This window comes from Macaca mulatta, chromosome 3 (assembly GCF_049350105.2).
Source record: "Macaca mulatta isolate MMU2019108-1 chromosome 3, T2T-MMU8v2.0, whole genome shotgun sequence".
Lineage (NCBI taxonomy): Eukaryota > Metazoa > Chordata > Mammalia > Primates > Cercopithecidae > Macaca > Macaca mulatta.
In genome coordinates, this window is record NC_133408.1 from 18,684,640 (window position 1) to 18,701,622 (window position 16,983).

Here is a 16,983-nt window from a genome sequence, read left to right on the forward strand (position 1 = left end):
CCCTGGAAACTTTTGGAAGGTGAGCAGGCGTGGAATTTCTGGAAGAAAGGGAACATTTTCTGACAGTGGTTGGTCAATGCAGAACTTTCAGATAATGATGGATTGGCAGTCCAAGGGCTACCTAAGCTAAGTGTCACCAAAGTGCCTTTGGCCTGTTTGACTTGCTTAGTGTATAGTAGCTTCTCAGTTTGGAAAAAAACTGAAGGCTGCTTCAATTTATTTACAAATGTGTTGTTCAGAACTGGTGCCACTATTGTGAGTGTTCACCTAGTAGTTCTTAGAGCCTCATTGGTATCAGAGTTACCTACATTCTCTACTTCTTGTTGGTACATGAAACATTAAAATGAGGGCTTCAAGGTCACTTTAGAGGAGAAAATTCCCTCAAATCAACTCCCCTCTTTCCATAGCTTGAAATCTCTCAGTATGAGCCCAACATGTACATCTAAATCCTGCTGCTCCACCCCTTCTTCCCTACTTACTATGTCATGGGGTTTTAAACCCTTGGAGTTGGGCACACCTGCACACAAACCCTGTTTCCATCACCTGTGGTCTGCAAGGTTGGCTCAGTTTTTGTGGGTCTTAAGCTTATACAAGTTTTGAAATACTCTTTAAAAAATAGATAAGAAAACGTATGCCCACGCAAACATGTTTCTAAGAACCCTTTCTAGAACCTTGGAAAAGCCTATGCTAGTGGAGGACCTGTAGCCTAAGCTACCAGGGGTAAGTTACCTGATACTCTACATTATAGATACATATATAAAAATATAAGTATACATACATACCTACATACATACCCCTCAGAGAACTATGGGAATTGACAGAGATGATATATACCGGCTCAGAGCAAGTTTTCAATAAATTGCAGCTATTGTGGTTAAGGCCCACAGAGATTGGTTCAAATAAAATGGTTGAAAATTATCAACTCAAATAAGGAAGTATTAAAAGCAGCATGCAATTTCTTGTAAGAACTCATAAGCAAAAACTAGATGCATGCAATTATAACAGTAGAATACAAATAATCAATATAGACATTCTAATAGTTCACTACATAAGTGATTTCAACATAGTGGTTAAGATCTTGAACATGAAGTGGACTATCTGTGTTCACTTCCTGGCCCCATCATTGACAGACCCAGGATAAACTAGTTAATCCCACTGTGATTCATTTCTCCTTGATTTCTAAAGAGGAGAGAGCATGCTGCTTGTCACGCAGGGCTGAGGATTGACTGGAGTAATGTGTGCAGAACATTCAGTGTAGTGCCTGGCACATAGTAAGTATTCACTAAGTGGTAGCTGTTGGCAGTCTTAGAATCACAATAACATTTGATGATACTCTGATCTCTCGGAAAAGCAATAATTATTTTTTTCCCAAAAGTGACTCAAATAAGAAGCTTCTGAGAAGGAAGAGCTTAACTCTGGTATCAAAAACAGTTAGTTGCACTGAAAATAATAAAAGGTTGGGGAAAATTCTCTCTTTTCTGTGCTTCTCTGAGGTTGCATATATCCTTTTATTACAAAATGTCTTAGAGGTACTGCAATTACTTGTTAATTTATCTGCTTGCCCTGTTTGATTACAAATACCTAGAAAGCAGTTCCATTAGACTTTGTAGCTTTTCTGCCTAGCATGGAGTCTGGCATTGAGATGGCACATCATAACTATCTGTTGAATGAAAGATTGAATGGATGGTCAAATTCCTGTTTCTTCTGGCATTTTCTCCCAGGTTATCTGGGAGATTTTCAATCTTCTCCACTCTGCTCTGAACTCCCACTTCAGCTCTGGGAGAGTCTCCTTGTCGGATGCATCTGTTTCAGCCTACTTACTGGATGACATGGTTCATTCCAGAAGGACATAGGGTACTTGCGTTTTGAAGATGCTGGTTATGCCAGATTCTCCTTGATCATGAAGACTCAGCATATTGGGACAGTCAATCCACTGAGGCTAAAGTTCATTATCATAGTGAATATTTTAAGTGTGATTGAGAAGATTATTTCTACATAAGCAGCATTTTGCAGGAGTTAGTTACTGGGAGGATGGATTAGTTCAGTGTTTGCTTTTGGATTTTGTGATGGTTTGGGTACTTTCCCTGGTGATGATCCTTGTTACTGTTAAACGTTTTCTGTTATTATTTTTATGCAGTCTGTGGATAACGTTAGTGAAGAACATCTTAAACTTCTGTCATAATTAGTAGGCTGTGTTCCTGTCAATAGTGGCCCTCATGCTCCCCATTCTGGTGGAATATTAATATTTGATTATGAAAGAGATTTGAAATAACTCTGGCATGCTGGGAATGGCACTAAGGATCTTAGGTGAAATCCACATTCCCAACAGAGAGATTCTTTTCCCGGATTTAAATGTCCTTTAATGTTTTAGTCATTTTGAACTGTGTGTTCATTCCATTTAGCTTATTTTTGTGTGTGAAGGAAACCAAAAGAATATGGGAGACTCTGCTAATATTTACAAATGGGTTTTAGTTCCCCTACTGGTGTGTACTTCTCAGGGCTCTTTAAGGCTATACTTACAATGAGATCTTAAGTGTGTGTGATGATTGTCAAAAGGCAGTGAGAGAGACTTCCATCTATGGGGTGTCTGGATGGTTCCGTTTATGCTGAACTTTTCCACTTTCGTGAGTTTAGAAAAACGGCAGGCCTGTGGAGTCATTTAACGTGTTTTGCCCATTTAAAGCAAATACATTTCAGCATTTATAGACAATATTTCTGGGTGCTCTTTTATCCTCTCTTGAAGGCTATAGGTTGCAATGAGCATCTTGGCTCTCTGCCTCATTTTCCAACTGGCCCCTCCTCTTCTCATGTGTGCTTTCTTTTCTTATGGCTGGAGCCAGCTGACCCAGAGATGTAGGTGGATCTAGGCTCTAGTCTCTTAAGAGTACAATTAGGGTGACCAGATGTTTTAGGACTGAGGGGTTTCTAGGCCCTGAACTTTCAGTGCTAAAGTCGGGAAATTCCTGGGAAAACTAGGATAGTTGGTCACCCAACTTTTATGGTTGTCAGGGGATCTTAAAAATTCCTAATTCAGGAATTAATCCACTCTAGTGACTGGCCATTAAGTCTGTGGTCCTGAATGATTGCTTACACATTGAATTTTGCCTTGTTCCTAAGGCCAACACCTCACCTTGCACCCACATCCAGTAGAAAGATTTTGGTCATACTTCTTTAAGATGGAGCTCCTCTTTTGTTTATCTGCCTAGTACTCCAGATCCTCTTAGCCTGGTCCTGCCATGTTAGCTCAGATTTGCTCAGTGCTTTGAGTCCTGCCTTTGGTCCCTAGCTTATCTCTCTGCCTAATGTGGCCTGCTAGCTCCCTGGTGCTAAGATATCACCTTCAAACCGATTACTTATGCTCAACTAAAGTCTAGACTAGCACCCAGAGCAGTGGTTCTCAAGGTGTGATCCTGGGACCAGCAGCATCAGCATCACATGGGAATGTGTTAGAAATGCAAATTCTAGACCCCTCTCTAGACCTACTGAATCAGGAACTCTGGAGGTGGTGCCCAGCAATTTGTGTTTTAACAAGCCATCCAGGGGCTGTAATACACATTCAAGTTTGAGAGCCTCTTGCTAGGTCATGTACTGTGCCTCCCCAGCTAGACTTCAAAGCCTGAAGCCAAACCTACCCACCTTCATGGATCTTTATTGTCTCACTCCCTGCTGGCCTGGCCGATCTTCCTAACCAACCTGAAACTCCCATTCCTACGTAGATTTTCAAAGCACTGTTTATTGCCACTGCTGATAGGGACTGTCCAGGTTTGCCCAAGACAAGGGTTAACTGGGCACAAGGCTTTCAGTACTGAAACTGAGAACATTCTGGGCAAACTGGGAGGAACTAAAAACCCTAACTGAGCAAGCCTATTAATACATTCAGTGATGTTGCCTTATGGAGACAGAAAAATGGAGAAATAGAAAGAGGATTATTGACCTTTTAGGATATTCCCGTCTTTATAATAACAACAACACAAAAGCCAAGAGGAAAACTGTCCATTATGGAGTGTGGATGGACTACTTATTTGAATAATTTTTAGTATTGAATAGGCTACATTTCAACTAGGACTGTTAAAAGACTCTCAATCTCTCTTTTTTTAATTTCTGGGAAGCAACTCCAGTGAAGTCAGAATTTTAGAATGAACTTGGTCTGTGATCTCAGGCCAAGTACCAATCTTTTGCTTTATCTATAATTGGAATACTAATAAACTTTTCTTCTAATCATTACAGCAGATGAATTGAAGAGAAATGAAATTATGTACTGTCTATAAAAATTGTTTCTTGGATGGGTGCTGTATAAATATGTAATTTTCAAAACAATAACAAACTCATACACACACACTTTTCAAAGAGAATGTGAAGTCTTTTGCGAGATCTGAGAGGAAATCAAAGGTAGTATCTGCCCACTTCAGATAGAAGTGATTTCTCCCTGTCATAAATTCTGATAGGGCCTAAAGTCTAGAACCATGGTTCACAGACTTGGATGCCCATTCGAGTCACATGGGGACTTAACAACAACAACAGCAACAACAGCAACAACAACAACAACGACAGATGCTCAGGCTCCCCCTTACCCCAGAGGGTCTGATTTAGTTGGTCTGCTGTGGTACTACGTCACTGGTGGCTTAACTTCACCAGGTGATTCAAATGTGCAGCCAGGTTTGAGAATCGTGAGTCTAGAATAGTTCTCAAACATTACTCATAAGCATCATTTGGGAGAAGCTTATAAAAAATGCATATTTAGCCCCCTCCTTTGATCAAGTAGATCTGGGGTGGGATTCAGGAATCTGCTTAATACACAAGCTTACCTGAGGGTTCTGATGGAGATGACTGGTAGATCAGGTAACTTTTAGAAACCTAGAAACCTTCAATGGTGGCTTTTTTTTTTTTTTTTTCCCCACAGTATGTAACACATGGTTAGTAGAGGATTAACATATGGCAAGTATGTAACATGTGCTGAATGAAGTTTGCTGATTTATGTCCAAGAGACAATGATTTTAGCTCTTAGATTGTGGGGCAGTAGGTCCTAGGATTTGCGGGCTACTTTTTTAACTTATCTGTGTCTCAGTTAAGTCTGACACAGACAGGGTAATATAAGAACTCAGTATACATCTCTGTAGTGCTCAAATCCTTACCCAGTTGGAAAGTGCCCCAACAGTAGGAAGATAACCCCACATTGTGGATTAGGTTGTAACCCAGCTTTGTGTTTCAGTGTCTGAGATGGTTCAGTGGAAACAGAGATTCCATGTAAACTTTAAACAAAAAAAAGCACCAGCCAAAAGAAATTAGCAGAGCACACTGTGATATCCAAATCTATGTTTTTATACAATGATTTTTTTTTCTCTTAGAACCTAGTTTTTAGGCTCGGATTCAGCAAACAATGATCCATTGAGTTTTCTAAGTGTTATCATGGACTCAGAGATGAAAATCCCCAAAGCACTTTGAGCTTTCCTGTTGAAAAATCACAACAGAAAAGCAAAGCCTTGGATATAAAATTGTCAAAAGCCTTTGGATATAAAGTTGTCGACTTGGCAGTTTAACAAGGCCCACCCTGTTTGCAGCAAAAGGCCAAAAGTCCAAGACAAGCAAAGGCCTATAGCAATCACTTAACAGAATTAACCCTGCTGCCCTGTTCACATTACAGTGCATTTGTCAAGCTTGATAGCCATCTCTCTTCCTGGAGGAACCCACTTTTTTTTAAGTTGACTTTTGTTTTCTGAGCCATGCCAACATTCCAGCCACATGAGAGAGCCTGAACAGATTTAAGCCCCAAATTCAAAAATGCAAAGTACTATTTGTACTACAAACATATTACAGTCATGAGCAAGCAGTACACAAACACGTTAGAAGGGGTGAATGGAAATTGAATGGACATTAATATCTGGGATTAGCCATCAGGTGGAATGCTACATTTCAGAAGGTCCATCTGAATTGTAATGGGCTTCCCAAAAGTTTATACATCAAGAATTATGGCACAGAGCTTTGTTGATGCTAATTACAGCAGCTCAGCTAGATAATGAAATATAACCTTCAGTAATAATTGGGGAAAGGAATGGCTCCAGTTGGAGTTCCTCAGCTTTTTCATAGCAAAGCTAGTCTAGCAATCTAACAATTACGAGGGCTCAGGGATATATATATGTATACGTGTGTGTGTGTGTGTGTATATATGCATTGTAGCCACTTTTATGGTGTGGCTCATTTAAGTAAATAAACTAGGGAAATTCCTTACATATTTTATTCCACACATGTTCTATAAATTTTTTGTTGCAATTGGTCTCCTACAATATCTTTTTAGAACATGAGCCAAGAAATTCAGCATTTTTAAAGCAAATTACTATTTCATATGATGTGTGATTTAAATTGTGGTATCTTAATATTGTAATAGGACTTGGACCACAATTGCCAAATGATTAAAATAGTCGAACCTTATATTCTGCTCCATTTGGAATGATATCATTAGGTAAATTTGTAACTGCTAAGGAAATGAAAAAATACTTTATTTTCTTTGTCCCAGATGGTATATAAGATACCTCCCGGAGTGCTTCTAAACCAATTGGCTCCACTACAAGTCAAAAAGGAAAATGACTTTTCAGAGTGTAGCTAAACTAGTGACTGGAATTCTGTAGCAGAATAAAATGTCCATAAAAGGGGAAGAGAGAATGTTAATATTCTACATGATTGAGTATCTGTCTTCTTTGCAGTTGTTTGTCCATATTGCCTCATTCAATTATGCTAATATTTCTGTTTATCTCACTTTTTGGTCTTCCAGGAGGTATTACTGAAGTGAGCTTCCAGTATCCAGATCCAAAGAGGTGGATGGTGAAAGTAACCGGAACTAGTAAGTGTTGCCATCAACAAGCGGAGAAAGGGCCAGGTCTTAAAATACCTTCTGATGTGTAAAAAAAACCTTCTAAATTATACTTTAATTTGAATATATTTGATTACATTAAATTTTTCTTTGAAGATTGAGCCACCAATATATTCTAGCAGCAAACAGATGTCAGAATTGTTGTTTTTATTATTAGCGATTGGGAGCGGGGCACTGGAAATTCTTGGGAAGAGTATTCTTGGGTTTTGTGAGACTGGAAATTTGGCAGAAGTCTACTGATTTTTTCAGATAAACATTTTAGCCTCTTTTCTTTGATACTCTGCCATTGAACTTTCATTTAGATTGTTAAGATAAAGGGGTGCGGTGGAAAAGTGGTATGAGTTTATAGACAACAATCGTTGTTATTCTTCCTTCCAAATTCCCCAAACTAGGAAAGAGAAACTAGAATTTACTAATTATCTATTAAAAGTCAGTTTCTTTCACATAGGTCAACTCATTTAAATATTTCCAGAAGATTACCCAGTTTTGCTGTTATCTCCACTTTTACAGATAAAGGAATAGAGACTCAGAGAGGTTAAGAATCCCTCAGTGGGGCAGCAGAGATTCAGACTGAGGTTGCCGATTCTGGAGCCCACGCCCTCTCCCTCTGTGGTGCATTGTCGTTAGTGCTAGACACTGGAATAGGTTTTGGAAGGTGTCAGTGAACCAAATGGAGGGGGCTGGGGTCGGGTGATGGTGGGTGGAGTGGAAGGTTGGCAGGAAAAATCTTCAGAGAAAACTGAACAACGGAATAAGTCCAAAGTCAGACAAAAACTGCATTTCCAGGCATTTATTGTTTATGCTTTACTATCTTTATTAAGAGTCACAGAATTGTAAATATAAGAAATGAAAACATTTGGTTTATGGAAAAGTAAGAAGAGGAAAAGAATACACTGATAGGTAGGGGAGAATGCTCAGACAACTGGGATACCTTTGGAATTTAGCCGTTGATGTACGTGTTGAGGAACCACTTTGCTTATGTATTTCACATAGGAGGTAAAACAAAAACATATGATTGCTTCAGATTCCCTGCATTTCAGCTTCCCCACATTTTTACAAGACAAAGAAAACCCCCTATGGAAGACGTTCAAAAAATAAGAGCCAGAAATATAGTAACCCAAAAGTTACACAGTTTTTTATGGGTGAAGGGAAAGCTTGGAAGGTTTGCTAAAAATCAACTAAAGAAAAGGCACAGAGATTTATTACTGTTATGTGCATGAAGGGAATCTCAGAGTGATTGTCCAATATTCCAGTGGGATACAGGTGTTTATATTCTCTACTTCTTAGGAGGAATGGAGATGGGGAAGTGTGGATAATTTTAGGGGGATAGTAAGTGATTTTTAGGGGAAATCAGTGGGCTTGAAGAACTTACAGTGGTCTCTTAGGTCCACAGAGCAGTCAAGGGTTTGTGACAAAAGTCTGTCAAGGTCTGTCAGACCTTGACTTTAGTCTTCCTTCTTGCAATGAAGGAAGTTAATGAAAACTCAGGGAAGGGACCGCAGGGCATTGTTTTCTTCTTTTGGTAGGTCCAGACTTTAGGCAGATGAGGGAACTTCAGACTGTGTTTGGGAGAGGCAGAGGATTGAGAGTCAAGTGGTAGGGGAGGAAAACAATTCTTCTCTTAATGGGTCTGTCTGGTCTTTATGTAGATAGGGAAAAAGTCTCTTCTAAAATCTGTTGATCTCTAAAGGCCTTTAGTTCAAAATACTCATTATACCAGGGAGCCATATTTTGGGGTCAAGTTCCCTGAACTCCTTCACTTTAAAGCATGTATATCATGATGAAATCTGGAGATTTTCTTGTACATTTAACTTTGTATGAAAAAGACATAAATTGTCAACCCATGAATTCATATCACTTAATAGATTGACAGCCAGAATGATATTTCTGAGACATTTTTACAGTAAGAACTTATTGGTTAAAAAGTCATGTACCTTAAGTGAGAGAAAGCTTCTAAGTAAAGGACCTGGGAAGACTTGGTAAAGCAATCGTTAGAAAATAAAGGTGGAGCCAGGCGCAGTAGCTCACGCCTGTAATCTCAGCACTTTGGGAGGCCGAGGCAGGTGGATCACGAGGTCAAAAGATTGAGACCATCCTGGTCAACATGGTGAAATTCTGTCTCTACTAAAAATATAAAAAATTAGCCAGGCGTGGTGGCACCCGCGTTTGTGGTCCCAGCTACCCGGGAGGCTGAGGCAGGAGAATCGCTTGAGCCTGGGAGGTGGAGGTTGCAGTGAGCTGAGATCGCGCCACTGCACTCCAGCCTGGCGACAGAGTAAGACTCTGTCTCAAAAAAAAAAAAAAAAAAAAAAAAAGAAAGAAAGAAAAGAAACTAAAAGTGGAAAGCTGGAGGAACTCTTTGGGAAATCCTCCACTAACTAGAAATTCAATAGGCCAAAAGATTGCCCAAATGTTCTCATGTATTTGAGTTAATCGAATTTTTTGGTTATATAACTTTTAGCTATGCTTAAATAATAAGTTAAAAAACTTCCTATGTAAAGCATATAAAAATATGTATAAGCACGTGAATGGCATAGATTTAAATGACCAGGGCCTTTTTTTTTTTTTTTTTAGCTAATAAAATGCGTGGTGGTTGTGTAGTTTAGATGGCACATTTTGACTCAGCAACATAAAACACTTTGTGTATCCTTACATCATGGGTATCCAACAATACCCATCTAGTTTTACTTGAGGCTTTTCTATACCCTATTATTTGTTGGCTTTTCCTTGAGCAACTACCAGAGTTTCGAGAATTTCCAGCTTCTTTAAGTATTCACTAACTGAGGGTAAGGAAAACATTAATGACTGATTATAGATAACCCACAGTTCTTAGGCTTGGAAATGGTAAAGACAGGACATGTGAGGAAGAACATTGAAAACAAAACAGCAAATATAGGTCTTAGGTCAACAGACCAAAAAGCAACTTTTAAATTAGCCAGAACATTCCTCTGTAATTATGTTACTTCTGGCACTAAGAAATGAATCCTAGTTTCTTTCTTTCTGGTCCACTTTTTTGTAGGAATGATCCGACATGATTTGGGGAGGCCGTGAAAACCATAGTTCTTTGCCTCAATGTGGTAGCAGTTAATGGTGAAGCTAAGCTGATGCTGAAAGAGCTTATTATGGAGCCCCATGGACTGTGATGCAGTCCCTGTGAGGCTCCCGGGAAACTGCAGTGGGTTCCAACTGGGGCAAGCCCATCAGGTCAGCTTCTCCCTGCAGCTTTCTCAGAGTGTGGATTGGCTGAAAATTCCTAAGGAGAGGGTGGGCAAAGAAGGGGAAGGAGAGAAAAACACAAGGTGCTTTGGAGGTGAGGAGGGTTTCAGCCTCTGTCTAGACATTGCTCTGTATTCCTGTCTGTATTAGTCAGGGTTCTCTAGAGGGACAGAACTAATAGGATATATATGTATATATATATGAGTTTATTAATGAGTATTAAGTTACACGATCATAAGGTGAGGTCCCACAATAGGCCATCTGCAAGCTGAGGAGCAAGGAAGCCAGTCCAAGTCTCAAAAGTTCAAAAGTAGGGAAGCCAACAGTGCAGCCTTCAATCTGTGGTCGAAGGCCCAAGAGTGTCAAAGCAGACGAACTTGGAGTCTGATGTTTGAGGGCAGGAAGCATCCAGCATGGGAGAAAGATGGAGGCCAGAAGACTCAGCCAGTCTAGTCCTTTCATGTTCTTCTGCCTGCTTTTTATTCTGGCCACATGGCTGCTGATTACATTATGCCCACCCAGATTGAGGGTGGATCTCCTTTTCCCAGTTTACTGACTCAAATGTTAATCTCCTTTGGCAACACCCTCACAGACACACCCAGGAACAATACTTTGCATCCTTCTGTCCAGTTAAGTTGACACTCAGTATTAACCATCACACTATCCTTACATGCAGATGGTTGGTCACCAAGGGAGGCTTGACTTATTTATCTACACAGCAATTTTACAAGATTTTATTAATTTCACTTTATCAATGGACGCACCAGAGCTCCGAGATAGTAACTGTCATGAGTAAGGACATATGGCTAGTGAATGGGAAGCTGGGACCTGAACCCTATCCATGTTTTTGATTACTGCACTGTCTCCCAACACTAATGGCCAAGGGATAGAAGGGGCAATTGAGAAGGGTCATTGCTCCTTGCTACTTTTATAGACAAATTTTCTTCACTCCATCAGACCTTTATTAGCAGTTACATGGTACAATTACTATCAAGGAAATCCTTCATTTCCCTTTCCTTAATGACTTTCAAAGTGTATATATTTCTCAAAAACGAATACTTATGCTTATGTTTGTCAGCTGAAATCTTGAGTTAGTAAACAGGATCCCCAAATAAGAGAAGAGTGATCCCATTTTTGCCCTCTTTGCCCCACCCTACACCTGTCATGGAGAGATCGCTTGTGATTTTGTTTATAAAAGATTATTAAATAAAAATAATACATCAATAACTTTTGCAATAGCTCTTTTTTCTTTGTTTTCTACAATTTATTGTATTCCATATCTTCCTCTTCATTATATTTTATCTTTAATTTTTTTGGACTATATCCTTGAGAAACTGTTTCAGAAAGGATAAACAAGTAAGCTTTCTGAGTCCTTGCATATCTGAAAATGTCTTTATTTTGTGTTTGAAATTGGGCTGGAAATGGGATTCTAGGTTCAATGTGAATTTTTCTTGAGAATTTTGAATATAATATTTCAACATTTCTTAGCACCCAGTGTTGCTGTTGTGATTACAGACAGTAATCTAATTTTCATTCATTAGTTTATATACCCCCCCGCCCCCTAGTTGGAAGTGTTTAGCATTTTCTTTTTCATTGGAGTTTGAAGTTTCATGTGAATGTATTTTACTGTGGTTCTTTTATTCACTCTGCATGACATTTGATGGTCTATGTGAATGAAAAGATTCACGTGTTTCTTCAGCTCTGAGGAAATTCCTTCAGTGACTTCTAAGTTACCAGCTCATGTCTTCTATTATCTCTGTTTTCACTCTGGAACACTTACCAGGCAGCTACTGAAGCTCCTGATGCATCCTTCATGCCTTCTAGCTCTTCCTTCGTGCTTTCGACTTCACTTTTCTTTGCACACCATTTTAGGAGTATTGCTTAGCTTCATCTCCCAGCTCACTAATTCATTCTTCAGCTGTATCTCTTCTCTTACGTAAATTTTAATTTTTTTAAGAGGCAAGGCTCACTCTGACTCCTAGACTGTACTGCAGTGGTGTGCTTATATTTCAGTGCAAACTCCAACTCCTGGGCTCAAGCGATCCTCCTGCCTCAGCCTCCCAAGCAGCTGGGACTACAACCATGTGTCACCATGCCTGGGTAATTTTTCATTTTCATTTTTATTTTTTGTAGAGACAGTGTCTTGCCTTGTGGCCCAGGCTGCTCTTGAATTCCTGGCTTCAAATGATCTTCCAACCTCAGCCTTTCAAAGTGCTGGGATTACAGGCATGAGCCACTATGCATACCAGCTGGATAACTTTTAAAAATTATCATTTTTTATTTCCCTAGGATATAGATCCTGACACAAATTAATTTTAATAATCATATTCTAAATTTCCAAACTATTTAGTTTGTTTTTCCTGGTAATAGTATTCTCCTGACTTCTTTCTGAGAATATCGCTATTGTATTAGTTTGCTAGGAACAAAGTAGCACAGACTGGGTGGCTGAAATAACAGACATTTATTTTCTCACAGTTTGGAAGGCTGGAAGCCCAAGATCAAGGTGCCAGCACAATTAATTTCCTCTGAGGTTTCTCTTCTTGGCTTCAGATGCCATCTCTTGCTGCCTCTTCACTTGATCTTCCTTCTGGGTATGCACATGTCTGGTGTCTCTTTGTGTACCCTAGTCTTCAGTCAGATTGGGTTACAGCCCACACTAACAGCCTCATTTTACCTTACTTTTAAGGCCTCTTTTACCCTCTTTATAGGCCCTATTTCAAAATAGAATCATAATTTTGAGGTACTAGGGGTTACAGCTTCAATATATAAATTCACAGGGACATAATAATGCAGTCCATAACAACTATATGTATGTTTTACTGTAAAGACCTTCCTCCCTCAATTCTTCTATGAATTCTGTTTTCTCAGATGTTAGTTATTTAGTTGGTTGGATTTGGTGCCATTTTTTGATGCTGTTGCTTTTACTCAAATATTTGGTAATTTTCATTTTTGTTTTGCTCATCTTTGTCTTTGTCACCTGCTTGAAGATGCTGTTTGTGATAACTGTAGCTCTCCTTCAGTGAATGTGTTGGAGGCATGGAATGCCCTGTTGGTGAAAGGTGCTCTGTAAGGTGGCACCCTGTTCCTCCCTGGGTCGGTTTTTACCCAGACACCACCTGTGTTTTGGGGGCCCTGGAGCTGATATTGGTGCTTTACTCCAATTGCCATTTTTTTCCTGGCAGCTATTTAGTAGGATGTGGGAGAGACTAGCCAGCTTAGCATCTTCAAGACTGCCTTCAGACCTTCCCCTATTTTTTTTTTTTTTTTTGGGATGGAGTCTTGCTCTGTTGCCCAGGCTGGAGTGCAATGGTATGATCTTGGCTCACTGAAACCTCCACTTCCCAGATTCAAGTGATTCTCCTGCCTCAGCCTCCCAAGTAGCTGGGACTACAGGTGTATGCCATTATGCCTGGCTAATTTTTATATTTTTAGTAGAGACGGGATTTCACCATGTTGATCAGACTGGTTGTGAACTCCTGACTTCAGGTGATCTGCCTGCCTTGGCCCTCCAAAGTGCTGGGATAACAGGAGTGAGCCACTGCGCCCGGTCCCTTCCCTATTTAAAAAAAGTATGTATTGACTCTGGGACTTCCAAAGCTGCAAGTAGCTTTCTCCTGCATGTGTTTTATGCTGAGGCTTTTTCAGTTTTGTGATTCTGAAGATAAAAGTCTTTTTTCTCACTACCTTTCAGAAATTCCTCAAGATGTCTTCAGATTTCTTTTTTTCCAACATGGTGCTACAGGTTTTTTTGGCTTTTCATGGAATTTGGGATAGGAATTTGGGATATATATAATATAAAAATTTTAAAGGGGCAAATATATATTTATATATAATATATAATTAATATATGTGTAATAAATAATTATTAATATATTTATAATAAATATATTTGTGTGCTCCTTAAAAAATTTTATATCTATATATTTTTTATTATACTTTAAGTTCTGGGATACAGGTGTGGAATGTGCAGGTTTGTTACATAAGTATACACGTGCCATGTTGGTTTGCTGCACCCATCAATCTATCATCTACATTAGGAATTTCTCCTAATGCTATCCCTCCCCTAACCCCCCATCCCCCGACAGGCCCCAGTATGTGATGTTCCCCTCCCCATGTCCATGTGTTCTCATTGTTCTACTCCCATTTCTGAGTGAGAATATATACTGTTTGGCTTTTTGTTCTTGTGTTAGTTTGCTAAGAATGATGGTTTCCAGCTTTATCCATGTCCCTGCAAAGGACATGAACTCATCCTTTTTTATAACTGCATAGTATTCCATGGTGTATATATGCCACATTTTCTTTATCCAGTCTATCGTTGATGGGCTTTTGGGTTGGTTCCAAGTGTTTGCTATTGTGAATAGTGCTGCAGTAAACATATGTGTGCATGTGTCTTTAGAGTAGAATGATTTATAATCCTTTGGGTAATGGGATTGCTGGGTCAAATGGTGTTTCTGGTTCTAGATCCTTGAGAAATTGCCACACTGTCTTCCATAATGGTTGAACTAATTTATACTCCCACCAACAGCATAAAAACCTTCCTGTTTCTCTACATCCTCTGCAGCACCTGACTTTTTAATGATCGCCATTCTAACTGGCAGGAGATGATATCTCACTGTGGTTTTGATTTGTATTTCTTTAATGACCAGTGATGATGAGCATTTTTTCATATGTTTGTTGGCTACATAAATGTCTTCTTTTGAGACGTGTCTGTTCATATCCTTTGTCCACTTTTTGATGGGGTTGTTTGTTTTTTTCTTGTAAATTTGTTTAAGTTCCTTGTAGATTCTGGATATTAGCCCTTTGTCAGATGAATAGATTGCAAAATTTTTCTCCCATTTTGTAGGTCACCTGTTCACTCTGATGATAGTTTCTTTTGCTGTGCAGAAGCTCTTTAGTTTAATGAGATCCCATTTGTCAATTTTGGCTTTTGTTGCTATTGCTTTTGGTATTTTAGTCATGAAGTCTTTGCCCATGCCTATGTCCTGAATGGTTTTGTCCAGGTTTTCTTCTAGGGTTTTTATGGTTTTAGGTCTTACATTTAAGTCTCTGTTTTTTTGAGATGGAGTCTCGCTCTGTCACCCAGGCTGGAGTGCAGTGGCACCATCTCGGCTCACTGCAACCTTTGCCTCCCGGGTTCAAGATATTCTCCTGCCTCAGCCTCTCAAGTAGCTGGGACTACAGGTGTGTTCCACCACACACAGCTAATTTTTTGTATTTTTAGTAGAGATGGGGTTTCACCATGTTGGCCAGGATGGTCTCGATTTCCTGACCTCGTGATCCACTCACCTCAGTTGCCCAAAGTGCCGTGATTACAAATGTGAGCCACTGTGCCCGGCCCATGTTTAAGTCTTTAATCCATCTTGAGTTAATTTTTGTTTAAGGTGTAAGGAAGGGATCCAGTTTCAGTTTTCTGCATATGGCTAGCCAGTTTTCCCAACACTGTTTATTAAATAGGGAATCCTTTCCCCATTGCTTGTTTTTGTCAGATTTGTCAAAGATCAGATAATTGTAGATGTGTGGTGTTATTTCTGAGGCCTTTGTTCTTTTCCATTGGTCTATAAATCTGTTTTGGTACCAGTACCATGCTGTTTTGGTTACTGTAGCCTTGTAGTGTAGTTTGAAGTCAGATAATGTGATGCCTCCAGCTTTGTTCTTTTGCTTAGAATTGTCATGGCTATAAGGCTCTTTTTTGGTTCCATATGAAATGTAAAGTAGTTTTTTTCTAATTCTCTGAAGAAAGTCAGTGGTAGCTTGATAGGGATAGCATTGAATCTATAAATTACTTTGGGCAGTATGGTCATTTTCACAATATTGAGTCTTCCTATCCATGAGCATGGAATGTTTTTCCATTTGTTTGTGTCCTCTCTTATTTTGTTGAGCAGTGATTTACATCCCTTGTAAGTTGTATTCCTAGGTATTTTATTCTCTTTGTAGCAATTGTGAATGGGAGTTCCCTCATGATTTGACTCTCTGTTTGACTATTATTGGTGTATAGGAATGCTTGTGATTTCTGCACATTGATTTTGTATCCTGGGACTTTGCTGAAGTTGCTTATCAGCTTAAGGAGATTTGGGGCTGAGACGATGGGGTTTTCTAAATATACAATCACGTCATCTGAAAACAGAGACAATTTGACTTCCTCTCTTCCTATTTGAATATGCTTTAATTCCTTCTCTTTCCTGATTGCCCTGACTGGAACTTCCCATACTATGTTGAATAGGAGTGGTGAGAGAGGCCATCCTTGTCTTGTGCCAGTTTTCAAAAAGAGAGAAGAATCAAAAAGACACAATAAAAAATGATAAAGGGGATATCACCACTGATCCCACAGAAATACAAACTAGCATGAGAGAATACTATAAACACCTCTATGCAAATAAACTAGAAAATCTAGAAGAAATGGAAAAATTCCTGGACACATACTCCCTCCCAAGACTAAACCAGGAAGAAGTAGAATCCCTAAATAGACCAATAACAACTTCTGAAACTAAGGCAGTAATTAATAGCCTACCAACCAAAAAAAGCCCGGGACCAGACAGATTCTAAGCTGAATTCTACCAGAGGTACAAAGAGGAGCTGGTACTATTCCTTCTGAAACTATTTCAAACAATAGGAAAAGAGGGACTCCTCCCTAACTCATTTTGTGAGGCCAGCATCATCCTGATACGAAAACCTGGCAGAGAAACAACCAAAAAAAAAAAAAAAAAAAAAAAAAAAAAAAAAAAATTCAGGCCAGTATCCCTGATGAACATCAATGTGAAAATCCTCAATAAAATACTGGCAAACCGAATCCAGCAGCACATCAAGAAGCTTATCCAACACAATCAAATCGGCTTCATCCCTGGGATGCAAGCCTGGTTCAACATACCAAATAAATAAACCTAATTCATCTCATAAACAGAACC

General features: G+C 39.3%; 1 long non-coding RNA gene across 1 annotated transcript in view; it reads left to right on the forward strand.

Annotated features, from left to right (window-relative positions):
- Positions 1 to 6,758: 6,758 nt before the first annotated feature.
- Positions 6,759 to 16,983, forward strand: part of LOC106997288 (uncharacterized) — a 276,798-nt gene continuing 266,573 nt past the window's right edge. The window contains exon 1 of the long non-coding RNA XR_013414946.1: positions 6,759 to 6,835. This is a non-coding gene — a long non-coding RNA (uncharacterized LOC106997288). The remainder of the gene's footprint in view (positions 6,836 to 16,983) is intronic.